The sequence below is a fragment of the Lepisosteus oculatus genome, unplaced genomic scaffold (genome assembly GCF_040954835.1).
Source record: "Lepisosteus oculatus isolate fLepOcu1 unplaced genomic scaffold, fLepOcu1.hap2 HAP2_SCAFFOLD_40, whole genome shotgun sequence".
NCBI lineage: Eukaryota > Metazoa > Chordata > Actinopteri > Semionotiformes > Lepisosteidae > Lepisosteus > Lepisosteus oculatus.
This window is the reverse complement of record NW_027167934.1, coordinates 732501-759094: the sequence shown is the minus strand read 5'-3', so window position 1 is coordinate 759094 and position 26594 is coordinate 732501. Positions and strand designations below refer to the sequence as shown.

Genomic DNA, 26594 nt, shown 5'->3' with positions numbered 1-26594 from the left:
TGTATGCTATTGCAAACACCAACGTTGCCTAGATAGAAAACCGAAATAGCCGTGGGTTTGCTTGCTGGTCTGAAGGATCTCTCTTCGAATCTCTATCATTTGTCAATGGAAGTAAAAGGCGCTGCAATCTGATACGTTCAGAATCAAACCCGCAGCTGTTGTTCGACTTTATTTCTTGACTAATTACAACTGAGTGTCGCATGAGCAGTTACATAAACTTGTCTGGTATATTTGAACACAAATGCCGTTCTTCAATTAAAACTAACAGTACATTGTCAGGGACATTCAGTTCTATACAAACAAGAGACAGACAAGAGAATATTTCTACCGTTCATGTGGACTACGTGTTGACTTACTGATCGGAATAATTGAAAGGTTCGGGCTCATAGCCGATGCAGTGCGTGCTAATTAGAACAGCAACGCTGAGCTCTCAGCACCGTACTGAGCCCAGGTGTTTTTCTAAAGCTGTCAGGTGCAGTTCATTTACATGAAGGAAATCTCTTACTGGGTACGATTACAATGCAGTAAGTAGCACAGACTACTTAGGGAGCAGCCCGATGTGTTTAAAAATGACCCGAGCCAGGTAAGAGTCAAACCTACAATCTCCTGATTCGTAATCAGACGCCTTATCCATTGCGCCACTGGACCTGGTGTAACACTGCAGGACTGTAACCCAGTGAGCTCAGCCCTGCAACTAGTAAAATATTACCCCCGGTCCATTCTTTTCCAAAAGTGAGAAACACCTGTTTTCTACATGTTGTCTGTTTTAAAACCATATCTCTTTAAACCAAACCAAAGAGTTTGTCTTTTGCACTGCTATTCTGATTCATTTCGATTTCAAAGAAAAAAAAAACATTACCTTCCAAAGCATCATAAAATTGTCCCTTCTTCCAGACTCTACTTCTCTCTTGTAGTAGTACAGCAGACCTTTCCAGGTGAGCAGATCACAGAGTCCGAAATGAGCTTCCTCAATCAAGCAAAGTACCTGAACATGACTCTGTCATCATAAAAGCGCCCCTGTAATAAAGAAATTAAATCCGAAATCAAGAGGGCAGTTGCCTACTGAAATACAAGAAGTCATCAATTTTAACCTAGCAACACATTAAAGGCTGCATCTATACAAGTACGATTCTAGAAATGCTCACCAGATTACGTTTTAAGAAGGAACTGTGCCTCAGGTTCCGCCGAGATCTTAACTCGGATGGCAGGATTCAGAGTCCGGAGTGCGGACTGATGGCGCACGGAGGGTCCATATACTGTGGATCCCTCAGTGATCTTCCGCGTATTCAAACCACCAGCGTGTGACTCCCCTGTCCCCGTGACCTCATTGCTCTGCTCTCTCCTCTGTGCAGCCGAGCCCGACTCACGGTAAAGTGAAAAAAAATATGCCCTCAACGTGAGATTTAGTCTGGAGCGAGGATAGATGTTACCTTTTTATCATTGAACAGGATGTATGTGATGTGGCGACTAGGTTCAATTTTGTATCCTCTTTAAAAGATTAAGGACTGGGGTGAGCGTGATTTACCAGCTAAGAACCCGACGTGCGCACCGTTTAAGCTGCATAGACTCGGTCGTTTAACTCTTCTCCATTAGTAGGGTTAAGGTTAAAGAAAAAAACATTGCTGACTTCTTTTTTTTTTGCCAGCCGCTAGCGCTGATTAGCAAGGTTTGTATTTCATGTTTTGCAAGTTGCATCCATTTTAAGAAAAACAAGTCGCGTTAAAGACAGGAAATGAATACTTGCATTTAATTAAGTCTAGCCGTAGGCGGTTGTCCATAATGACCAGTACTGTTCAAGAAGACAGAACAAAGAAGGCACCGCTGGGATTCGAACCCAGGATCTCCTGTTTACTAGACAGGCGCTTTAACCAACTAAGCCACAGTGCCCCGGGAGTGTTGTCCTTTTGCAGCCACTTGGACACACCTTTAGAAAAACATTTTGTTAGGCATTCTGCCTCAGCCTAAACACCTATAGCTTGCAAAGCGCATGCTATTAGACAGGCACCTCTGCAAGACCTTAAGAGTCTCTTAAACTAGTGATAGTAAGGTGTTCCCAATGGGTGATGTTCGGCTTTCAAATCATCTCTCCGTGGAAGCACCGAGATGCAGCTGTTTAAGGCTTAGAAGCAGCTGACTGTTTCACTACCTAGCTGATCACTGTCAGTCAGGGAGCTTAGAGGTGAAAAGCCTGTCTGAGAGACAATTCGCCGTCGATCAGTTCAATATGTTCCGTACCAGCTCGGCGCACCCGAGATCATCTTGGTAGCCGTGTAGCTCAGATGAGTGAGAGCTTGTGTGTATTTACCACCGTGATTGGATGCCGGCCCTTCTCAGGTCACAGTAAACCTTCTGCTCAAAAAAAGTGAGGTAAAACCTCACTCTGCACAGTAAAACCTAAAAAAGTGAGGTTTTATTTAATCTCTGACCAAGGGAAACGTTTCATTTTTTCAAAGAAATGTTTGTTAAAAAATAAAGTCATAGTTCCATGGGATTCAATCATAGACCGTGTGACATGGAAGTCAGGAACCTAACCCACTAAAGCACTACAGAAACATTATCGACAGACAATGTACAGCGTGTACTATTCTTGTGTTGCGGTACATGAATATAATTATATCGTTATTAATTTCTAATTTATAACTTTATTAACTTTATAAATTAACTTTATAAATTTATTAACGTTATTAATTAATTTCACGACGCACAGACAGAGCGTGGGGAGCCGCCGCCTGCAAACACAGCTCCAGGCAGGACTCCGCTCTGCAGGAGCCGCAGAGCAGAGGAGATGGGGGCAGCTTAGCTCCTGTGCAGAGACCTGAGCTGCTGTTGCTGCGGACGCTGTCTTTTCTGCACTCGGGGTAGGAGTGAATGTTGAGTTGCCCTTAGAAATGAAGCAGAGCACTTCAACGGCACGGGTGTGTGTGTGTGCGCCCTGGTGATTCTGGGAGACAGATCGAACCTGGGCTAAAAGAGAGGAGGCTTAGCCCTCTTCCATTTACTAGTTCAAAGTTGTACAACCCATTTGTATCTGCTAGGCGGCGCAGTCGTCGTGCACAAAGAACGCTTTGAAAAGCGTCAAAGGCAAGTCATTCTGAGTTGGTTGTTTGTGTTTTCCGTTCAGACGCGAAATGCTGAAATGATCTCTCGGCTCCTCGGTTGTCATTTCTGCTCCGTAAAGGAATCACAGCACGTGTCGGCTTCCAGCATGGTGGGTCGGGACACGATGCCGGGGGGTCGGAGAGAGCGATGTCTTCCTCATTAGTATAGGACCTGTCACCTGTCCCCACCTGTCACGCGGGAGACAGGGGTACATCAGGACGCGCATTGAAGTGAAAGCAGGATGCGCTGCGACATGCACTGTGCAGATCCCGCCACACTAAGAGGTGAGTGGGTCTGTTCGATAACAGCGCTAGGCGAATCCCCAATCCCCTTTTGTGCGTGGCGACAAAAGAAGTCTGAAGTCCGTTTCCACCCGGGGACCTTTCGCGTGTGAGGCGAACGTGATAACCACTACACTACGGAAACAGTGGTCAGATGTGCCCAGCGGCCCAGTGCTGAGCTTCGCCAATGCGATTCAGCGGCTTCCAGTGCCTTTATTGGTGTGCGCTGATGGACCGTGCTCTCTCTCCAGAGTCCAGCACGCCTGTCATGGACGGAGCAGGAAAGGCGGCGCCACATTCTACAGCCCTCTCCACGCAATCGACGAAATCGGGCTACTGAAGTGGAGAAAATCGCCTCTCCAGAAAGTGCAAATATCATCTTGGAGAGTATAAATCCTATTGCCAAAGGTCAGCCCTGTCTACCAGAGTAACCCTCCCACCTCCTGCAGCGATGGTCAGCTCGTCTCACACGCGAGAAGTTTCGGCTGGAAACAAGCGCCCCCTCTTCTCGCACGTTTTGCACGTTCGAGTAGTTTTAATGCGGCTCCTTCGTACACGGTGCTGATCTTTTGGAAAGCAGGAGGCAAAATTAACACGTTCTCATACCGGGAGTCGAACCCGGGCCGCCTGGGTGAAAGCCAGGAATCCTAACCGCTAGACCATATGGGAGCACGCAACCCTGCTGTTCCGGGCATCATCCAAGCAAACCACAGAAATATTAGAAAACACGCAAGAGAGTTGTCACTCAGAGTGTCGAAGGGTCGATGTATACTGGGGCTCAGTTGAAATGCAACGTCAGGACTTTTCCGAATTATGTCACACGAAGAGAGCACAGCCTTTTCCGCCCTGCCACGTGTGTATCGGTAACTCGCCGTGATCGTATAGTGGTCAGTACTTTGCGTTGTGGCCGCAACAACCCCAGTTCGAATCCGGGTCACGGCAGAATAGGGGCGTCTGCTTTTACTACTTGCACGAATGAAGGCAAAAAAAAGCCAATCGATGTGAACGAACGGCGCTTTACAGAGGAGTACTGCCTGACTGGATCGTTGATGAACGACAGAGGCCACTCTGACCTCTTCTCGGGTTTCTTCAATGACTTACTAAGGATCTTCTTCACATTCGCCCATGCAGGGGAAGCCAGTTACACCAAAGCAAACGTAGGAAAGTGCAATTCAAGCAGAGACCAGGAGGGACTTGTTTACACCGAGAGTGGTCGGAGAATGGAACAATGCGCCCAGCCCTGTTGGTGGAGCCGATTCTTGATGAGATCTTGGGCTCACTAAGAAGCCCCCGCTGGATGCTAATCTTTCTGCTGTTCTTGCAGGTCCTGCGCTGCTTTTGAGCCGACAAGGCTCGTCCTGGTCTGTCGGCACAACCCAATTGCAAATGATCGGCTCCGTGTACAGACGGAACGTGCGTTTGGTACAAGACTGCATGAAGGCACCGGAAATACATTGGGAACAAATGACCGGTCGCTCAATACCTCTGTGAAGTACAGGAGCATGCAGAACGAGGCTGTTTCCGCCCGGTCTCGAACCGGGGACCTTTCGCGTGTTAGGCGAACGTGATAGCCGCTACACTACGGAAACCTGCAGGGACAGTTGCTGGTGTCTCGCTTGCGTTTCCGGCTGAGAAAGGGAAGCGTCACTTTAGGCAGGGGGCGCTGGAGAGAGGAACAAAGGGCGCGATGAAACAAAATACCGAAACCCTGGATCTTTAGATCTTCAGTCTAACGCTCTCCCAACTGAGCTATTTCGGCGGTGGACAGAGCGCACAGCCACCTGCTCCAGCCTTCCTGTGTTGCGGCATGAGCGCACCAAGAGGAGCGGGAGAGTGTTGCAGGAACGTCACTCAGAAGGAAAGCCACCCAGCTGCGCCCTCTGAGCTCTGTCCAGCGCATCTTCCTCGCATGGACTCCTGCCTGCGACGGGCAGGAAACAATTAGCAAGAACAGAACAACACCCCATGGGTGTCTCATGACCACACCTTAGGTTGTGACACGTGCAGGTGTGAGGGGTTGCCGGGCTACTTTGGAGCAGAGCTTGGGCGGAGGGGGGGCGGGAAAGCAGACAAAGAGGTGACACCTCAAGGTCTGCACGATCACAGCTCTCCGCCGCCCCAGGCTTCCGCTCGATAAGCTGCTGGACACACCCGCCCCTCCTCACACAGACCGTGGAAAAGCCCCCGAGTGGGAGGGCTCTCTCTTCCTCCCAGGAGCTCTTGGACACGACGCACAGACAGGGTGCGGGGAGCTGCCGCCTGCAAACACGGCTCCAGGCAGGACTCCGCTCCGCAGGAGCCGCAGAGCAGAGCAGAGCAGAGGAGATGGGGGCAGCTTAGCTCCTGTGCAGAGACCTGAGCTGCTGCTGCTGCAGACGCTGTCTTTTCTGCACTCGGGGTAGGAGTGAATGTTGAGTTGCCCTTAGAAATGAAGCAGAGCACTTCAACGGCACAGGTGTGTGTGTGTGCGTGCGCCCTGGTGATTCTGGGAGACAGATCGAACCTGGGCTAAAAGAGAGGAGGCTTAGCCCTCTTCCATTTGCTACTTCAAAGTTGTACAACCCATTTGTATCTGCTAGGCGGCGCAGTCGTCGTGCACAAAGAACGCTTTGAAAAGCGTCCAAAGCAAGTCATTCCGAGTTGGTCGTTTGTGTTTTCCACTAATGTAAGAGCTATTTCAAGTGCGACGTGGTGCGGCTTTTCAAATGCTTGTGGGCATTTCTCTGTTGTTGATTCTTTTTTTGTCTGTAACAAAGTGGCATTTTCATGTCCGGACGGGGAGACTTTATCATTCCGACATGAAGCCACCCTTAAGTCCTCTGAGGCGTGTCTGTCTGCAAGGCTTGTATTTTGGAAATGTTTTTTTGAAACGGAAAACGACTTTGAAATAGGCTTCCGCCGGCGTCTCGCGATCCAGGTAAGATTGTAGCAAGAACGCAGCGGCTGTGGGGCTTGCTGTAGTCGTGGCCGAGTGGTTAAGGCGATGGCCTAGAAATCCATTGGGGTCTCCCCGCGCAGGTTCGAATCCTGCCGACTACGTTATCTGCCTCCAGTCGGTGTGTTTCGGCGCAAGCAAAGAAGTGCGCCTCTTTGCTGTTCCTGGTGGTTTTAAAACGCCCAATCGCTTGTACCCGCTGCCTTGGAAATAAGTTCTTCAGCATCCGCGAATGGCATTTTGCAGCTGGAAGCAGATGTCGATGCACTTTGCACAGAGCACCAAAAAAGCGTCTTTTTTGAAGGCCCAGGCACTGAGCATTGGTGGTTCAGTGGTAGCATTCTCGCCTGCCATGCGGGAGGCTCGGGTTCGATTCCCGGCCAATGCAGTGGCTTTTGCAGCGAGCGGCTCCATCACTTGCATCCCCTTGCAACTCGCAACTGAAAACCCACTGAAGCTAAGCAGGTGTGAGCCAGGTCAGTACCCGAATAAGGGTGAGCTACAGGGAAAAACAAAGCTTCCAGCTGGAAGCGGTGTTAATGGTGCCGGCGGGGGGGCGCTCACCCTGAGGTCTGTGCGGGTCCCAATGCCCCAGTATAGTGACGGAGTTGCTGTGTTGTAAAAGGGCGCTGTCTTTTGGATGAGATGTAAAACCGAGGTCACAGCGTTCTGTGGTCATTCAAAATGACCACCAAAACCTTTGACAAAAGCTCTTGGTAATTGATGGTCTTCAATAATGCTTCTCCTTTAGGTACATTTTAAATCAGCTGAAAAATGCTGTGAAATGGGGGGGCACTTCAGGCCAGTGTAGGATTTGGGTTACAAGAACCATGAAACTGCACGAGAAAGCCCGTACACTGAATTACACGGCTTTCTATTCAAAGGAGGACAAAAGAAATTCCCTGAGTTTGATTTTTTGCAGCACAGAGAGGAGCACTGTCGTGAGGCTGGTTAGCTCAGTTGGTTAGAGTGTGGTGCTAATAACGCCAAGGTCGTGGGTTCGAGCCCCGTACGGGCCAGGTCCTTTTCTCCTCTCTTACCAAAGCTGTTAGGTTCCTTTCCGTGGTGAGAGGGGTTGTCATGCAACGCTGCCACATAGTGCCGACAGACAAGAGTGTTGCGTGAGAAGAGAAAAGTGTTTGAAGATTTAAGAGTGTCTTAGGTGGAGCCAAAATCAAGTGTCACAAATGCAAGTGGTTGGATTTCCAATGTTTAATATGGTAAATCCTTAAGTTTCTTGGCGGTATCCTTTACAGTCCTCTGTTCGGTCGACAAGGGACTGAAGGGGGCAGCTTTCCTCACACATACAGTGCAATGTACTGTAGTGTTCCCCTTCATTGAATTCGCAGTTCTGCATCAGACCTCTAACTCGTTTCCTTAGCTTGGATTTAAGCCACGAAGCAGGCTTCTACTGTATAAGGAATCACAAACTATTTGAGAGGCCACCATCCCAGGGGGAACTGACAAAGTCTATCCCTAAACACCTAGCGCGGTCTCTCGAGAGACTGTCAAAAATCACTTTCTCCGTTTGCGTTGCAAGTAAGTGAAAACGCGGTCTCAACCCAGAGCCACTTGGCAGCAGCGACACGTAAATACCGTTACTGTTACTGCTCGATACCGACGTTAGCCTACTATACCATGTTCAGCCACCGCTAGAAAATGCACGGCTCTAGAACCGGAGCAAACGACAGGAGGGCCAACGCCGAACGGGCACACGTGTCAGACATGGAGCGCGACGAGAATGGGATTCGAACCCATGCGTGCAGAGCACAATGGATTAGCAGTCCATCGCCTTAACCACTCGGCCACCTCGTCGAGGGATCTGCGCTGTCCGGACATGGGTTGGCGCGCTCCAGATGATCTTTTTCTTTTTTTTCCCCCGTACTCGAGGGTCATTTTCCTGTTCCACATGCGATTTCAACATTTTCCTTGGGAGATGTCAAGCCAGCAAGCCACTGCTGTGGTTCAGTGGCCAGTGTGGAGTTCAGTGGCCCTGTTGTACACAGAAAGCACATTGAGCTCCTTGGACATGAAAAGTTCCAGATAAAAGCCATTTGTCACCCTTTCTCTTGGTGTTGATGTTGCTATTATATGTAAAGGTGGCAACTTGCTCAGCGAGCAGGCGGAGCACACACCGAATGCAGATGTGTCTGAGTGGTGTGTCCAAGTGGCTGTCAAAGGACAGCTCTCCTGGGGCGCCGTGGCTTAGTTGCTTAAGGTGCCTGTCTAGTACACAGGAGACCCTGGCTCCGAATCCCAGCGGTGCCTTTTTTGTTCTGTCTTCTCGAACAGAACTGGTCATTATGGACAACCGCCTACGGCTAGACTTAATTAAATGCAAGCATTCATTTCCTGTCTTGAACAACTTGTTTTTCTTATAATGGATGCAACTTGCAAAACATGAAATACAAACCTTGCTAATCAGCACTCGTGGCTGGCAAAAAAAAAAAGAAGTCAGCAATGTTTTTTTCTTTAACCTTAACCCTTCTAATGGAGAAGAGTTAAACGACCGAGTCTATGCAGCTTAAACGGTGCGCACGTCGGGTTCTTAGCTGAAAGGGTGGTAAATCACGCTCACCCCAGTCCTTAATCTTTTAAAGAGGATACAAAATTGAACCTAGTCGCCACATCACATACATCCTGTTCAACGATAAAAAGGTAACGTCTATCCTCACTCCAGAGTCAATCTCACGTTGAGGGCATATTTTTTTCCACTTTACCATGAGTCGGGCTCGGCTGCACAGAGGCGAGAGCAGAGCAATGAGGTCACGGGGACAGGGGAGTCACACGCTGGCTGTTTGAACACGCGGAAGATCACTGAGGGATCCACAGTATGTGGACCCTCCGTGCGCCATCAGTCCGCACTCCGGACTCTGAATCCTGCCATCCGAGTTAAGATCTCGGCGGAACCTGAGGCGCAGTTCCTTCTTAAAACGTAATCTGGTGAGCATTTCTAGAATCGTACTTGTATAGATGCAGCCTTTAATGTGTTGCTAGGTTAAAATTGATGACTTCTTGAACTTCAGTAGGCAACTGCCCTCTTGATTTCGGATTTAATTTCTTTATTACAGGGGCACTTTTATGAAGACAGAGTCATGTTCAGGTACTTTGCTTGATGGAGGAAGCTCATTTCGGACTCTGTGACCTGCTCACCTGGAAAGGTCTGCTGTACTACTACAAGAGAGAAGTAGAGTCTGGAAGAAGGGACAATTTTATGATGCTTTGGAAGATAATGTTTTTTTTTTCTTTGAAATCGAAATGAATCAGAATATCAGTGCAAAAGACAGACTCTTGGTTTGGTTTAAAGAGATATGGTTTTAAAACAGACAAAATGTAGAAAACAGGTGTTTCTCACTTTTGGAAAAGAATGGACCGGGGATAATATTTTACTAGTTGCAGTGCTGATCTCACTGGGTTACAGTCCTGCAGTGTCACACCGGGGCCAGTGGCGCAATGGATAACGCGTCTGACTACGGATCAGGAGATTGCAGGTTCGACTCCTGCCTGGCTCGGGTCGTTTTTAAACGCATCGGGCTACTCCCTAATTAGTCTGTGCTACTTACTGCATTGTAATCGTACCCAGTAAGAGATTTCCTTCATGTAAATGAACTGCACCTGACAGCTTTAGAAAAACACCTGGCCTCAGTACGGTGCTGAGAGCTCAGCGTTGCTGTTCTAATTAGCACGCACTGCATCGGCTATGAGCCTGAACTTTTCAATTATTCCGATCAGTAAGTCAACACGTAGTCCACATGAACGGTAGAAATATTCTCTTGTCTGTCTCTTGTTTGTATAGAACTGAATGTCCCTGACAATGTACTGTTAGTTTTAATTGAAGAACGGCATTTGTGTTCAAATATACCAGACAAGTTTATGTAACTGCTCATGCGACACTCAGATGTAATTAGTCAAGAAATAAAGTCGAACAACAGCTGCGGGTTTGATTCTGAATGTATGAGATTGCAGTGCCTTTTACTTCCATTGACAAATGATAGAGATTCGAAGAGAGATCCTTCAGACCAGCAAGCAAACCCACGGCTATTTCGGTTTTCTATCTAGGCAACGTTGGTGTCTGCAATAGCATACGTTGGTGCCGTAGGCTTTGGGAGGAAAACCTGCAGGATGGAAAGGTGATCTATAGCCTCATCTCTAGAGATGTTTTGTTGCTGTGGCATGTGTGTGACCCATATTAAAAAAAAAATATCGAAGCTGCCTCTAAATCTGCAAATGAAGATGAGTCGATATACCACTTGTTTTTCGTATAACTAGACATATATTCATTTGTTACTGATTTCATTCATTGAGCACGGGTACAATAGAGGTACAGCAATTCACTGTTTGACATGTCTGGTACAGAACCTACAGAACCTAGCAATTAAAAAAAGGGGTGAAACTGTCTTTAGACTCAGCATACAGTACCGAGGCCACCCATGACCAAATAAAGGCTAACCTCGATAATCAGCCTAAAGAACGCAGACTACAGCAAAACGACTGACTTTGAAAAGGGAATGAACGTCCGGAAGGAGTAGTGGAACTAGCTTGAGATGCTTCTCCGGACCCCTAACTAAAAGCCACCGAGAACCAGCAGCGGCGTCGACTCCTTTCGAACCGGGATCCTTCCGCAGCCACGCAGTTCGTGGTGTCCTAACCCTCCCGTATCTGATTTTGGACCATGCACATCAGGGGAGAGCACGAACGCAGTCCCCCACTACCAGAAATTATGCAGTCGAGATTCCCACATTTGGGGAATTCGCAGGGGTCAGCACAGCCGGAGTGCAACGGCCGAGCCTCGCCCTGGGTGAACCGATTCGATTTTGATTTTTAAGAACTTTATTTTCTTTTCACAAAAAAATACAGGACATCACAAATCAGAAAGCTTTACATTAATATACATACTTAAAACAGTATATATGATCACATCTCATTACATTTTGACACGGTAACAGTTACATAGCAACAATTTTCTTTTTTTCTGGTGCAAATCACATTCTTTACTTAAACATGATAATGTTTTTCACAGTTTCTTGAGATATTGACCTATGCTCTCTATTTCCCACAGATTTTCTGCTTCCTCCCTCCCTTCTCTCCACAGATCTCTGAGGTAATAGTTCTCTCGGGTGATGAACAGGGCCAGGCTACCTGCTGCCTTGACTGGGACCTCGATGCCTTTGAACAGCCCCATGTTCCTCACTCTCCACAGGGCGTCTTTCCCACTGTTCACCACGGCCCAGATCCTGTCAAACACGTCGGGAGGAAGTTTGACAGGAGAGATGCCGTATATGACGAAAGCAGCGGTCAGGGTAAATTGGGGCAAGAGAGCCTGCAACCAATCTTCAAACTGTGCCCAGAAGGCCTTAGCAAAAAAACAGGACCACAGGAGATGGGTCACAGTCTCCTCCTCGCCGCAGCCCACCCTAACGCAGCGAGGGCTGGGGGTGAGGCCCCTACGGTACAAGAAAGTTCGTACCGGTAAGCACTGGTGGAAGACACTCCAGGCTAAATCTCTGTTAATGTTGCACAGAAATTTAGAGGATGTGTGTCTCCACACCTTCCTTGTTTGGGCTGATGTTAAAATGCCCACAGGGGTCTGCCTATTGTTCTGGGGTGCAACGAAATCTTCCAGTTTTTGGACGCTGACATCTCGGAGGGGAATATGGCCAATTGGGTGAGATCTTAGAAAACTTTTAACTGTCCCATAAATTGCAGGGCATGTGTCAGAGAGTGGGACGTCCAGCTTGGGTCTGACACCCCACACTCTGAACTCCTCCCTACCTACCCAGAGCCTGGAAAAATAAGTCCAGGTACGCGCTGCAGGTGCTGTTGCAAAGCCTCTCAGCACAGAGGCCAGGAAAATGCACAGCAGCTTCGTAGCAATATCTGGGACAGACTTCCCCCCTGAGGGTAGCGGCCTGTACATTATTTCCCTTCTGAGTCTTTCCTGCTTCCCACCCCATAGAAATTGAAACATCAATCTCCTCAGCACCGCTGCAACACGGTGTGGGATTGGGAAGGTAGAAGCCAGAAAATTCAAGACAGGCAAGAGCTCGGCTTTGATGACCAGCACCTTCCCTGTCATGGTGAGGTCTCGGTCCTTCCATTGCATCAGTTTTTTGTTTAAGATTGGCAATTTGTTCTGCCAATTTACTGTTCCCATCTCTTCTCCAAAATACACCCCCAGGACCTTAATTCTCTTCTCTTGCAGCCTGAGATCATGTCCTTCTTTTGGCTCCCTCCAGTTCTGATAAAAAATCTCACTCTTAGATTTGTTAATTTTTGCGGATGAAGCCAAAGAGAAACGATCACAGCACTGCAGAGCTCTGCTAATTGAGGCATTGTCAGAGAGGAGCAGGGTGACGTCATCCATGTATAGAGATGTCTTTACCTCTCCTCCCCCACTTCCAGGCACTGGTATCCGATTAATGGCCTGATCCTGGCGCAAGGCACAGGCTAAGGGCTCCATAGCCAAAACGAATAACAAGGGGGATAATGGGCAGGCCTGCCTCACCTCTGAACAGACTTCAAAGGGGCGTGATCTATTGCCATTAACCATTACTCTGCTGTTGCTACCTGTGTACAGCAGGTTAATCCACTTTCTCATGATGGGGCCAAAATTCATGTGCTCAAGTACCGATGTTAAGTACTGCCGGTTTAGGCGGTCAAAGGCCTTTTCTAGGTCTACACCTAAAATGCACAGAGGGAGGGAGCGATCCTCTGAGTACAGACAAACATCCCTCAACAAGGCCAGGTTGTCGCTCATCAGGCGTCCTGCTATCCCACAAGTCTGTTCTTTCCCTACCAGTGAGGCCACTACATTTTGTAGGCGCAGGATCTTAGTGTCCACGCCTAAGAGGCTGAGGGGTCTCCAGTTCTTTATGTCATTCTTTGCTCCTTTCTTAAACAAGAGAGAGATAGTGCCTTCTCTTAAGGAGTCAGGCAGCAATTCTGTCTTATAGCTTTCCTCGAATAGGAGCAGTAGCGGATCCTGAAGCAGATCCCAAAAGGTGCAATAAAATTCTTTAGGGAGCCCGTCAGCACCCGGAGTTTTCCCCTTCTGTAAGCTCTCCATAGCCTGTCTCAGCTCTTCTACTGTCAAATCCCTCTCAAGTACTTCCCTATCTTCTTCACTCAAAACGTTTTCTAGCTTTGAGGTAAAAAAATGAATTTCTTCATCCTTTACCTCTGTAGAGCTGTACAGTCTTGAGTAGAAGGCCTCGGTGCAGGAGAGGATAGCACTCGGCTCTGTTCTCTCTCGTCCCTCCTCATCAACTACACTTTCCATGACAGACTTGGAGCCTACCACTTTCCTGAAAAAGAAGCGAGTACACTTCTCATTTTCTTCCAAGAACTGCACTCTGCTTCTTAACAGCACTCCTCGACTACTTTCTTCGGCTATGCTCCGGATGTCCTTTTTAAAAGGGTGATATCCTCGAGCACATCGAAGCCACTGTGCAGCATCGTGTAGAGACGCTGCAGCTGCCTCTGTTTCCTGGCTAGCACTCCTCTCCGTCTGGCAGCAGCCTTCCTTCCCTCAGCCATGAAAAAGGCCTTTGTCCACACCTTCACCTCCTCCCACCACTCTCCTACTGACCCGTACAGACACTGCAAGGACAGCCACTGTGATAGTTTCTCCTTGTAGCGGGATACAACCCCCTCGTTCTCTAGCAGCTTTGTGTTGAGTTTCCAGAGGCCTGGGCCAAAGACAGTCCCGCCCTGGAGTTCCACTCTACACCCTAAAGCCTGATGATCTGAGAAGAAGACAGGCTGAAGAGTGACCCCAACAACTTTCACTCTCTCTGAGACAAAGCAATAGTCAATTCTGGAGCTGCTATTCCTCCCTGACCATGTATATCCTGCTGTTGTGGGATATATACATCTATATGTGTCTGAGAGTTTAAAGTCTTGAACTAAGTTTTGCAGGGCCAGTGAGCTGGAATCCAATTTTATCGGAGAGCTAGACTGCCTGTCTGTGTGCTCTAAGATACAATTAAAATCCCCTCCCACTATCACGTCTGTGCTACTTAACAATAGGGGAGAGAGTGCCTTGAGTAGCTCCACCCTTCCTCCCACATCAGTAGGACAATACACATTGATTAGCCGCAGGTTAACGGTCCCCCATTCCACATCCACACACAGCAACCTGCCATCTATGACCCTCTGAATACTTTTCAATTTGAAAGCCCATCCTTTGAAAAGAATGGCCACGCCAGAGGCTCTGTTGTTATTGTCCCCTGACCAAACAGAAGGCCCTTTATCCCACCTATCTTCAAAGCTTTTATACCTCTCTTGATAGGCTAAAGCACACTCCTGCAACATCAACACATCTCCCTCTCTCTGCTGGAGGTAATCAAAGACAGACTGGCATTTCACTCTGTCATTGATACCTCTGGTGTTAAGAGAAATTATGTTTAGAGCCATATTACATAAGAAAGTGGAACCAGTCTTTACAAAACACATTTCTCTTCGGTCTCACCTGTTACCTTCTTCTTTTTCTTTTTCTTCTTACCAATTTCCTGCCAGCCATCCTCTGAATGAGCCTTCATCAGGGTGGCAGCAGTAAAAGCGTTCACGGAGTCCATTTCAAGGAAGGGGGTAGAGGGAGGGGTGGAGGGGTTCCAGCTGTCCCCATCGCCATGCTCTCCTTCCTCCTCGCTCGGGGAGAAAACAGAGTCATTTTTGCACTCCGGCTGTGCTGACCCCTGTGAATTCCCCAAATGTGGGAATCTCGACTGCATAATTTCTGGTAGTGGGGGACTGGGTTCGCGCTCTCCCCTGATGTGCTTGGTCCAAAATCAGATACGGGAGGGTTAGGACACCACGAGCTGCGTGGCTGCGGAAGGATCCCGGTTCGACAGGAGTGGACGCCGCTGCTGGTTCTCGCTGGCTTTTAGTTAGGGGTCCGGAGAAGCATCTCAAGCTAGTTCCACTACTCCTTCCGGACGTTCATTCCCTTTTCAAAGTCAGTCGTTTTGCTGTAGTCTGCGTTCTTTAGGCTGATTATCGAGGTTAGCCTTTATTTGGTCATGGGGGGCCTCGGTACTGTATGCTGAGTCTAAAGACAGTTTCACCCGTTTTCTGATTGCTGGGTTCTGTACCAGTGCAGACATGTCAAACAGTGAATGGCTGTACCTCTATTGTATCCATGCTCAATGAATGAAATTGGTAACAAATGAATATATGTCTAGTTATACGAAAAACGAGTGGTTTATCGACTCATCTTCATTTGCAGATTTAGAGGCAGCTTCGATATTCGTTTTACAGACGGGTTTTTTTTTTTGAATATGGGTCACACACATGCCACAGCAACAAAACATCTCTAGAGATGAGGCTATAGATCACCTTTCCATCCTGCAGGTTTTCCTCCCAAAGCCTACGGCACCAACGGCGACCCCTGCTGGCCGGGAGAGCAAAAGCTTACAGCACCTGGTATTCCCAGGCAGTCTCCCATCCAAGTACTAACCAGGCCCGACGCTGCTTAGCTTCCGAGATCAGACGAGATCGGGCATGTTCAGGGTGGTGTGGCCGTAAGCGAAACCCCTGGCGCCTGACTCGCTACTTGAAGCTGTGTGTGGCGGGGGTTCCGTGCCCCCCGAGCGGGACTGAAGGATCGTTCGTGTGCAACTCTTTGGAAAGGAGCTGCTTTCCAAATCGCATTGCGTGCCTGGATGTTGGCGAATGCGCTCCCTTGTGTTGGCTCGTCCTGCACTGGAGGAGGACAAACAATCTGCACGGAGGAGCACCAGGCAAGTCTTCAGTGCACAGCACTCTGGAAACATTTCGGGGCTGTCGCGTGTTTATTTCAGCACGTAAAGCGCACCGGTCCAACACGTCGGCCGGGCGCACGGCGCCTCCGCCCTCTTGCTGCCCCTGCAGCTGCTTCACTTTTCCCTTTAGTTGCCATCGATTTTTTTGTAGTGCTATACATATACGATTGAGGTATCTTAGAGTTCTCCTTCGAAGACCCAGCACTCTCTTTTCTTTTCCCAGTGTTACTCATATCGGACTTTTTAAACCTAAAAAAAAATCGTTTTTTTTTCTTTCAATTATAACTGAAGTTTAAACAACTAGTGTTAAGTCCTTATTTTTCTGTAGTCAAAAAAAGCAAAAATTAACATTCAGGTCATGAAAAACTCAAAAAAACTCCCCAACCACTAAACTTTACCTCCCACCTGAGCGCCATCTTGAACGCCCCTACCACCAGAGAATGCTCACGATTTCGGAAGCTGTCTCCGGGACGTGCTGATTCCACACATCCTGAATAAATCATGATATTGTTAGTTGTTGTAGCTAGACGTTCAAATGAGTTTCATGGCCAGATGGACTGTTTCCTCCAGCGGTATAATATTGCAGTGAGACAGCACGATGCCTGCAAGACTATGTCACGCTAAACGCCACAGATTGTGTTTGTCCGTTCGTGTCAGTCGTCCCGCAGCCACGGGAAGTGGGACACAAACATGCTGCAATGCTTTCAGGACGTTAGGATTTGTTTGTGCAACATCCGAGAAGAGTTCTTGTGGCTTGAATGTGAACTGTACGTGCCCGCCCCCTTTCCTCTGTAGTGCATGAGTTCCTCCCGGCATGCCCTTCGTCATTGTTCTGTCATCTTGTATTTAAAGGGTTGTATTTCTGCTGCTGAAAATAAGCAACGGTTTTCTCACAACGCCCTTTGTTCCCAACGGAGCCCTTGTCTGTCATGAAATTCTTCAAAACCTCAAGCTAGAAGAAGAAGAAGACGACAAATATGAAGCGTTATAGCAACGACATGCCATGAGACGATCGATAACGATTTCCATAGGATCCCCGCGGTTGCCTGGCAACCGTCAGCTTTGCGCAGTGGCAGTATCGTAGCCTGTGAGGTTTAGCCGAGGCGCGATTATTGCTAGTTGAAAACTTTTCCCAATACCCCGCTTCCGCCGGTTTGCAATACAATCGGCGAAAGCAATTTTTGACAGTCTCGTCAGAGACTGAGCAAGGTGTTTAAAGACAGATTTGGTCACGGTGATATCATGGTAGAAAGAAACGAGCTTGTTACGTGTCAACAGAAACGCTCTTTAGCTCTTTCAGCTTTATGCAGAGAACAGCGTCTGTCGAGATTACTTTTGAGTCAGCGCGAAACGCCGTGTGCTGTCAGTATGATTTCATATTGCTCGTAGCGGCGTCTGGCTTTTGTCTGTCAAACGTTAGGTTGCGCTTCTTCATGCTGCATCGTCGGCATGAGTGGAGCATTTTAAACGTCTGTACTTACTGCGCCCCATAAGAAATCGTTTGTCCCCATTCAAAAGAGATTGTGCGATGTCTTGCAGCGTTCGCAAAGCAAACCTTTGACAGTTTGAAAAGAGGAATTTATTCTGCTTCCTGTGCGTGCAGTAGTTACAAAGTTGAACGTCTTTACACGATCTGCTGCAGTTTTCAGTGGGTGGGCTTTGTCAAATGGCTTGGAAAAACGCACTGTGTTTCGGCTCGGGAAACATCATGAGCAGTGTCCTGCATGTTTTCTGTGTATAGCTGTCTTTTAACGCATACAGAATTCATTCGAAATCATTGATTTCTCCAATTAACAAGGGTCCCTTTTTGAACCTGCCAGAAGCATTCTTTCAATGTAACAGATTTACTCCGGGGAAGGGCAGCATGACATTGAGAGTAGCTCAAGCTTTCAGCACCTTTATCTGACTGCATGTATGCAGACACTGCTCAGAATCCCCTGTAAGATTCTCCTTCAATTCCGTTTTGCAGTGCTTTAGCTCTTTCAAAAGGCTTCGCTTTGCTAGTCACAATCTAAGGCTCATGACAGCATTTGAAAACATTCGCAACTGCGTTGGCCGGGAATTGAACCTGGGTTAACTGCTTTGAAGGCAGCTATGCGCAACACTGGCTCGCTCCAGAATAAATCTCACGTCGAGGGCATATTTTTTTCCATTTTACCGTGAGTCGGGCTCAGCTGCACAGAGGAGAGAGCAGAGCAAAGAGGTCACGGGGACAGGGGAGTCACACGCTAACGGTTTGAATACGCGGAAGATCACTGAGGGATCCACAGTATATGGACCCTCCGTGCGCCATCAGTCCGCACTCCGGACTCTGAATCCTGCCATCCGAGTTAAGATCTCGGCGGAACCTGAGGCGCAGTTCCTTCTTAAAACGTAATCTGGTGAGCATTTCTAGAATCGTACTTGTATAGATGCAGCCTTTAATGTGTTGCTAGGTTAAAATTGATGACTTCTTGTATTTCAGTAGGCAACTGCCCTCTTGATTTCGGATTTAATTTCTTTATTACAGGGGCACTTTTATGAAGACAGAGTCATGTTCAGGTACTTTGCTTGATGGAGGAAGCTCATTTCGGACTCTGTGATCTGCTCACCTGGAAAGGTCTGCTATACTACTACAAGAGAGAAGTAGAGTCTGGAAGAAGGGACAATTTTATGATGCTTTGGAAGATAATGTTTTTTTTTTCTTATACTGAAAATGAAAGGTAGTTGTTTCTATATGGACTCAGTCTTTGGAATTTGTATATATATATTTCAGTGATCCCTCAGCCATTCCTTCTGTATTGTAATTCAATTTCTCTTTTAAAATTCCTTCCCCACTTCTAGGACCTGCAGTTGCTGAACTCCACAATGGCTTCTATTGGAAAGTCTGTGACTGAGACCAAGTGTTCACTTTTTTATGAAACCATTATTTATTTAGGAGCAATGAGCAATTCTTATATAAATGCAATAAAATCATTATGCTCAAACTATGAGAGAGAAAATTAAGGATAATTTAAGAAATCAGTCTTAGCTTGTTTCTATACACAGATGGTATTATTTATTTTCAAAGGAAACCCGCGAGGATTCCCCTGGTGTGCAAGATGTGCCTGAATACTCTTGATCAGCTTCCTGCTCACTTGAAGAGGGTGTGTATGAAGCACGCCACGGCAGAAAACATCAGGATGGCCTCTCAACAGGCGAGGGAGGACATGATGAATCACCTGAAGAACGGGGTCATCGTGGATTACCACAGAATAGAGATCGTGTCTGGTGAGGCAAACAGGATAGTGGTTGTAAGACTGCTAGAGTCCTTGGGCCTTTTTGTACATGGGAAGCCTGAAGACACATTGGCAAGGTGAGATATTTTTAATCTGTAAGGCTTCTGTAGTTTCTTTTTGAAATCATTGTTACAACATATTATGTAAAAGCATGTTGAAAAGAATCTACCTGCATTCCAGCGGCCCTGAGCAAGAGGCCGCAGTCCAGGAGGAAGAGATGCCAGAGGCTGCTCTAGAAACTGAAACAGAAGCGGATAAGGAAGGGGAAGATGTGAGCTCTGAAGAACTCTATCAGCAGTAAGACTTTTTATTTTTCAGATGTATCTATTTTTTACTAAAATTCTAATTTGTCTTATAGGTATAAAATGTTTAAACCGGTGTTTTATATCCTTACAGGCCCTGAGTAGTTAAAAAGTATCAGCAGGCCGGAAGAGAGTGGCCCAAGCTGGACTCTATAGAAAGCACTCCCTGGATGCTCCTCTCCTGATTGGATTCAAACAGTACCTTACCAAGGATCTGGGAGTGGCAAATTATTCTCAGGAGGTATTTATTTTTTAAAGGCATTTAAAATTAAGCAATGGTATCTTCATTGTAAATGTTTTTATTTCTTAGCTTAAAATTCACCCATGTGAAATGATGTCAGCCATAAACATCATGACTCTATATTTCCTACCTGAATCTATTCTACTTAAATTATTACATTATACACAATTTGAGTTCATTTTAAAAAGTAAAAGGTAATGAAAGGAATGCATTTTCATAAGAAAGATAATACCGATATGCATGTGATAATCTTCCTTATATCATGTAGTGCATCATTTGGACACTTTGTGGGCTTCAAATACAAAGAAAATCATGTTCTATGGTACAAGATAAATACAAAACTTAAGCTTTTATTTTAATTAGATTTCTTTATAAAGCATAAGCAATCATTTATTACATCGCTTCTTGAATTAAATCTTTTGACAAGAGGTAAGACTTCTGTTACATTTAAACCCATGTTTAGCTGTGTTTTTTAGATTTAACTGAACCAATTTCTGTGTGTGATAATGTCCTTGAATTCTGACAACATCACACTAAATTACATGATATAAAACAGCTAATGTTTCTAGAGATAAAGTTTCTGAGATGCTTCTAATTACTTTTTCTTACCAGGGACAGTTTAATTCACCTTGTACAGTACTGTAAGACCAAGATACTTTTTTTAAAAGTTATTTAACATTTTATAGAACTTTGTCTACTATGGCAACATGATGTGCTTGGTGAAACTTGGAAAAATACTGCTTGGCCACTTATCTTAAGATAAAGATAGGATAAAGGTTTATCTTTTGCACCTACCTGACCCCCAGGGAAGGCCAATGCTTTCTAAGTTGATGGTTCCCTACAGTAGACTGTACTTTAATTTCAAAGGTAATGTATATTGACCCAAATCAGTTTTGGAATCCAATCTACTGACGAGATGGAGCACATCCTTTTTTCAGGATTTTAGCATCATACGTTTGGTATATTTAGTCCCTAATGCTGAAAGAAATGATCATAGAACATTTGGACACTTTGTGGGCTTGAAATACAAAGCAAATCATGTTCTATGGTACAAGATAAATACAAAACTTAAGCTTTTATTTTAATTAGATTTGTTTATAAAGCATAAGCAATCATTTATTACATTAATATATGTAAAAATAACATTTTAGCATCATACGTTTAGTATATTTAGTCCCTAATGCTGAAAGAAATGAGCATAGAACATGACATCTAACCTTACCTGCGGTGTTTTTAATCCCTATTGCTCAATGCACGGTGAAAGCATTCCATACCTGTGTCTGACAATGAGGAATGGGCCCCTGAGACAGTCATTTGCCTGTTTCACAAATGATCGTATTTTACTAGAGATTCTGTTTGGGATTCAGATGTGCATTCGGACAGCAATCCCTTTCAAGAAATGATATGTTCTGGATGAGGTCAAAGGTGCTGGAACACTGTATCTAGGATGTGTTTGCAGAGACTGTGTGTCTCCTGCTTCAACGCAGTGATAAACAGATGTGCTCCTTTAATTTATTGGTACATGCCCAGGGCAGTAAGCAGTCTGAGGATTTATTTCCAGATGGCATAGAGCAGTGAAGCAGTGAAGTAGTGCAAAACACTGGATCATTATATTATTAGAATCTATTCTACTTAAATTATTACATTATACTCAATTTGAGTTCATTTTAAAAAGTAAAAGGTAATGAAAGGAATGCATTTTCATAAGAAAGATAATACCGATATGCATGTGATAATCTTCCTTATATCATGTAGTGCGTCATTTGGACACTTTGTGGGCTTGAAATACAAAGAAAATCATGTTCTATGGTACAAGATAAATACAAAACTTAAGCTTTTATTTTAATTAGATTTGTTTCTAAAGCATAAGCAATCATTTATTACATTAATATATGTGAAAATAACATTTTAGCATCATATGTTTAGTATATTTAGTCCCTAATGCCGAAAGAAATGATCATTTGTTTAACATGCACGGGTCTGTCTCAAAGGATGCAGTACTCCTGAAGGGTCTCAAACCCTACATTTCGGATGCCTAGCTGTATCCCTCACATGTGGCACCTCAGAATGACTTCTAACCTTACCTGTGGTGTATTCAGTCCCTATTGCTCAATGCACGGTGTACATACTGCATACATGTGTCTTGAGAATGAGGAATGGGCCCCTGAGACAGTCATTTGCCTGTTTCACAAACAGGGACCTGGATCTAGACCTGGCCCGTACAGGGCTCAAACCCGCGACCTTGGCGTTATTAGCACCACGCTCTAACCAACTGAGCTAACCAGCCTCACGACAGTGCTCCTCTCTGTGCTGCAAAAAATCAAACTCAGGGAATTTCTTTTGTCCTCCTTTGAATAGAAAGCCGTGTAATCAGTGTACGGGCTTTCTCGTGCAGTTTCATGGTTCTTGTAACCCAAATCCTACACTGGCCTGAAGTGCCCCCCCATTTCACAGCATTTTTCAGCTGATTTAAAATGTACCTAAAGGAGAAGCATTATTGAAGACCATCAATTACCAAGAGCTTTTGTCAAAGGTTTTGGTGGTCATTTTGAATGACCACAGAGCGCTGTGACCTCGGTTTTACATCTCATCCAAAAGACAGCGCCCTTTTACAACACAGCATCTCCGTCACTATACTGGGGCATTGGGACCCGCACAGACCTCAGGGTGAGCGCCCCCCCGCCGGCACCATTAACACCGCTTCCAGCTGGAAGCTTTGTTTTTCCCTGTAGCTCATCCTCATCCAGGTACTGACCTGGCTCACACCTGCTTAGCTTCAGTGGGTTTTCAGTTGCGAGTTGCAAGGGGATGCAAGTGATGGAGCCGCTCGCTGCAAAAGCCACTGCATTGGCCGGGAATCGAACCCGAGCCTCCCGCGTGGCAGGCGAGAATTCTACCACTGAACCACCAATGCTCAGTGCCTGGGCCTTCAAAAAAGATGCTTTTTTGGTGCTCTGTGCAAAACGCGTCGACATCTGCTTCCAGCTGCAAAATGCCATTTGCGGACGCTGAAGAACTTATTTCTAAGGCAGCGGGTACAAGCGATTGGGCGTTTTAAAACCACCAGGAACAGCAAAGAGGCGCGCTTCTTTGCTTGTGCCGAAACACACCAACTGAAAGCGGACAACGTAGTCGGCAGGATTGGAACCTGTGCGGGGAAACCCCAATGGATTTCTAGTCCATTGCCTTAACCACTCAGCCACGACTACAGCAAGCCCCACTGCCGCTGCGTTCTTGCTACAATCTTACCTGGATCGCGAGGCGCCGGCGGAAGCCTATTTCAAAGTCGTTCTCCGTTTCAAAAAAACATTTCCAAAATACAAGCCTTGCAGACAGACACGCCTCAGAGGACTTAAGGGTGGCTTCATGTCGGAATGATAAAGTCTCCCCGTCCGGACATGAAAATGCCACTTTGTTACACACAAAAAAAGAATCAACAACAGAGAAATGCCCACAAGCATTTGAAAAGCCGCACCACGTCGCACTTGAAATAGCTCTTACATTAGTGGTAGACGCAGGAATCGCCTTTTTATTTACGCTCTTACCAACGCGATGGAAAGCAAAACAAAGCAAAGCAGAGCAAAACAAAACGAACAAACGAAAACCTTGGGTATAACGCCGTTACGTGCCCAAGCGGTATTGTACATCATCCTAGCACTGCACCCCGGGGCGTACGGTATATGGGAACGAGCACACGCCACGAATCGTCTCGAATCACTCCCTACAGCTGTAAGGCGCCTTGAAGCGTGCACCCCCAACATTCTTCTTTGCGCATGTGTGAAAGGTAAACTGTTGAACAGACTCTGAACCAGCTCTAAGGAAACTAATCCGATTAGACGTTACTTTGACTCATCTTTTTACGCTCAGTGCTGGATTGCTCAAACTCCAGCTAGGGTTAGGGTTAGCATTCCCACGCTACTTAGACACTTTGTTTACGCTCAGTGCTGGATTTTGGGAACTTCAGGATGAGTGGGAATTTTCTCCTATCTGTCAATTCTGTTTTGTTTTGGAGACTCTTGGCTGCCTATGTTGTACAGTGCAGCGTGAAGGAAACATTTTCCAAAACTGTGTCAGCTCAAAAGTTGTAAGAAAACCTCTCCAGCTGCTTTAACTCTCTTCATTTTTGTCATTTAATGTGACACTCGATGTATAACTGGAGCCTCACATATGCAAATGGTGAGGCTCCAGTTCGACACCCAGTTCGACACCACTTTACAGTATATGACAAAAGCATGGCAGACTGTGCCGGACCGGCAGATAACTTCCGCTTATTTTTACCATATTAAACATTGGAAATCCTCCCACTTGTATTTGTGACACTTGATTTTGGCTCCACCTAAGACACTCTTAAATCTTCAAACACTTTTCTCTTCTCCCGCAACACTCTTGTCTGTCGGCACTATGTGGCAGCGTTGCATGACAACCCCTCTCACCACGGAAAGGAACCTAACAGCTTTGGTAAGAGAGGAGAAAAGGACCTGGCCAGTATGGGGCTCGAACCCATGACCTTGGCGTTATTAGCACCACGCTCGAACCAACTGAGCTAACCGGCCTCACAACAGTGCTCCTCTCTGTGCTGCAAAAAATCGAACTCAGGGAATTTCTTTTGTCCTCCTTTGAATAGAAAGCCGTGTAATTCAGTGTTTGGGCTTTCTCGTGCAGTTTCATGGTTCTTGTAACCCAAATCCTACACTGGCCTGAAGTGCCCCCCCATTTCACAGCATTTTTCAGCTGATTTAAAATGTACCTAAAGGAGAAGCATTATTGAAGACCATCAATTACCAAGAGCTTTTGTCAAAGGTTTTGGTGGTCATTTTGAATGACCACAGAGCGCTGTGACCTCGGTTTTACATCTCATCCAAAAGACAGCGCCCTTTTACAACACAGCATCTCCGTCACTATACTGGGGCATTGGGACCCGCACAGACCTCAGGGTGAGCGCCCCACCGCCGGCACCATTAACACCGCTTCCAGCTGGAAGCTTTGTTTTCCCCTGTAGCTCACCCTCATCCGGGTACTGACCTGGCTCACACCTGCTTAGCTTCAGTGGGTTTTTTGAGTTGCGAGTTGCAAGGGGATGCAAGTGATGGAGCCGCTCGCTGCAAAAGCCACTGCATTGGCCGGGAATCGAACCCGAGCCTCCCGCGTGGCAGGCGAGAATTCTACCACTGAACCACCAATGCTCAGTGCCTGGGTCTTCAAAAAAGACGCTTTTTTGGTGCTCTGTGCAAAACGCGTCGACATCTGCTTCCAGCTGCAAAATGCCATTCGCGGACGCTGAAGAACTTATTTCCAAGGCAGCGGGTACAAGCGATTGGGCGTTTTAAAACCACCAGGAACAGCAAAGAGGCGCGCTTCTTTGCTTGCGCCGAAACACACCGACTGGAGGCGGATAACGTAGTCGGCAGGATTCGAACCTGCGCGGGGAGACCCCAATGGATTTCTAGTCCATCGCCTTAACCACTCGGCCACGACTACAGCAAGCCCCACTGCCACTGCGTTCTTGCTACAATCTTACCTGGATCGCGAGGCGCCGGCGGAAGCCTATTTCAAAGTCGTTCTCCGTTTCAAAAAAACATTTCCAAAATACAAGCCTTGCAGACAGACACGCCTCAGAGGACTTAAGGGTGGCTTCATGTCGGAATGATAAAGTCTCCCCGTCCGGACATGAAAATGCCACTTTGTTACACACAAAAAAAGAATCAACAACAGAGAAATGCCCACAAGCATTTGAAAAGCCGCACCACGTCGCACTTGAAATAGCTCTTACATTAGTGGTAGACGCAGGAATCGCCTTTTTATTTACGCACTTACCAACGCGATGGAAAGCAAAACAAAGCAAAGCAGAGCAAAACAAAACGAACAAACGAAAACCTTGGGTATAACGCCGTTACGTGCCCAAGCGGTATTGTACATCATCTTAGCACTGCACCCCGGGGCGTACGGTATATGGGAACGAGCACACGCCACGAATCGTCTCGAATCACTCCCTACAGCTGTAAGGCGCCTTGAAGCGTGCACCCCCAACATTCTTCTTTGCGCATGTGTGAAAGGTAAACTGTTGAACAGACTCTGAACCAGCACTAAGGAAACTAATCCGATTAGACGTTACTTTGACTCATCTTTTTACGCTCAGTGCTGGATTGCTCAAACTCCAGCTAGGGTTAGGGTTAGCATTCCCACGCTACTTAGACACTTTGTTTACGCTCAGTGCTGGATTTTGGGAACTTCAGGATGAGTGGGAATTTTCTCCTATCTGTCAATTCTGTTTTGTTTTGGAGACTCTTGGCTGCCTATGTTGTACAGTGCAGCGTGAAGGAAACATTTTCCAAAACTGTGTCAGCTCAAAAGTTGTAAGAAAACCTCTCCAGCTGCTTTAACTCTCTTCATTTTTGTCATTTAATGTGACACTCGATGTATAACTGGAGCCTCACATATGCAAATGGTGAGGCTCCAGTTCGACACCCAGTTCGACACCACTTTACAGTATATGACAAAAGCATGGCAGACTGTGCCGGACCGGCAGATAACTTCCGCTTATTTTTACCATATTAAACATTGGAAATCCTCCCACTTGTATTTGTGACACTTGATTTTGGCTCCACCTAAGACACTCTTAAATCTTCAAACACTTTTCTCTTCTCCCGCAACACTCTTGTCTGTCGGCACTATGTGGCAGCATTGCATGACAACCCCTCTCACCACGGAAAGGAACCTA

At 46.5% G+C, this 26594-nt stretch overlaps 12 non-coding genes and 2 pseudogenes across 12 annotated transcripts; 4 read left to right on the top strand and 10 right to left on the bottom strand.

Annotated features, from left to right (window-relative positions):
* Positions 1-1813: 1813 nt before the first annotated feature.
* Positions 1814-1887, bottom strand: trnat-agu (transfer RNA threonine (anticodon AGU)). The gene has a single exon. It is a non-coding gene; the product is annotated as a tRNA-Thr (tRNA).
* A 2090-nt stretch (positions 1888-3977) lies between these two features.
* trnae-uuc (transfer RNA glutamic acid (anticodon UUC)) lies at positions 3978-4049 on the bottom strand. Its single transcript has one exon. It is a non-coding gene; the product is annotated as a tRNA-Glu (tRNA).
* Positions 4050-4896: 847 nt separating this feature from the next.
* Positions 4897-4969, bottom strand: trnav-aac (transfer RNA valine (anticodon AAC)). The gene has a single exon. It is a non-coding gene; the product is annotated as a tRNA-Val (tRNA).
* Positions 4970-7260: 2291 nt separating this feature from the next.
* On the top strand, positions 7261-7334 carry trnai-aau (transfer RNA isoleucine (anticodon AAU)). The gene has a single exon. It is a non-coding gene; the product is annotated as a tRNA-Ile (tRNA).
* A 714-nt stretch (positions 7335-8048) lies between these two features.
* trnas-gcu (transfer RNA serine (anticodon GCU)) lies at positions 8049-8130 on the bottom strand. Its single transcript has one exon. It is a non-coding gene; the product is annotated as a tRNA-Ser (tRNA).
* A 1624-nt stretch (positions 8131-9754) lies between these two features.
* On the top strand, positions 9755-9827 carry trnar-acg (transfer RNA arginine (anticodon ACG)). Its single transcript has one exon. It is a non-coding gene; the product is annotated as a tRNA-Arg (tRNA).
* Positions 9828-10995: 1168 nt separating this feature from the next.
* LOC138228138 (U1 spliceosomal RNA) lies at positions 10996-11136 on the bottom strand (annotated as a pseudogene).
* Positions 11137-14906: 3770 nt separating this feature from the next.
* LOC138228150 (U1 spliceosomal RNA) lies at positions 14907-15087 on the top strand (annotated as a pseudogene).
* Positions 15088-15723: 636 nt separating this feature from the next.
* LOC138228268 (5S ribosomal RNA) lies at positions 15724-15842 on the bottom strand. Its single transcript, XR_011185354.1, has one exon. It is a non-coding gene; the product is annotated as a 5S ribosomal RNA (ribosomal RNA).
* Positions 15843-17134: 1292 nt separating this feature from the next.
* Positions 17135-17276, top strand: LOC138228161 (U4 spliceosomal RNA). Its single transcript, XR_011185247.1, has one exon. It is a non-coding gene; the product is annotated as a U4 spliceosomal RNA (small nuclear RNA).
* A 5443-nt stretch (positions 17277-22719) lies between these two features.
* On the bottom strand, positions 22720-22790 carry trnag-gcc (transfer RNA glycine (anticodon GCC)). Its single transcript has one exon. It is a non-coding gene; the product is annotated as a tRNA-Gly (tRNA).
* A 1565-nt stretch (positions 22791-24355) lies between these two features.
* Positions 24356-24429, bottom strand: trnai-aau (transfer RNA isoleucine (anticodon AAU)). The gene has a single exon. It is a non-coding gene; the product is annotated as a tRNA-Ile (tRNA).
* A 559-nt stretch (positions 24430-24988) lies between these two features.
* Positions 24989-25059, bottom strand: trnag-gcc (transfer RNA glycine (anticodon GCC)). The gene has a single exon. It is a non-coding gene; the product is annotated as a tRNA-Gly (tRNA).
* A 213-nt stretch (positions 25060-25272) lies between these two features.
* trnas-aga (transfer RNA serine (anticodon AGA)) lies at positions 25273-25354 on the bottom strand. The gene has a single exon. It is a non-coding gene; the product is annotated as a tRNA-Ser (tRNA).
* Positions 25355-26594: the final 1240 nt, after the last annotated feature.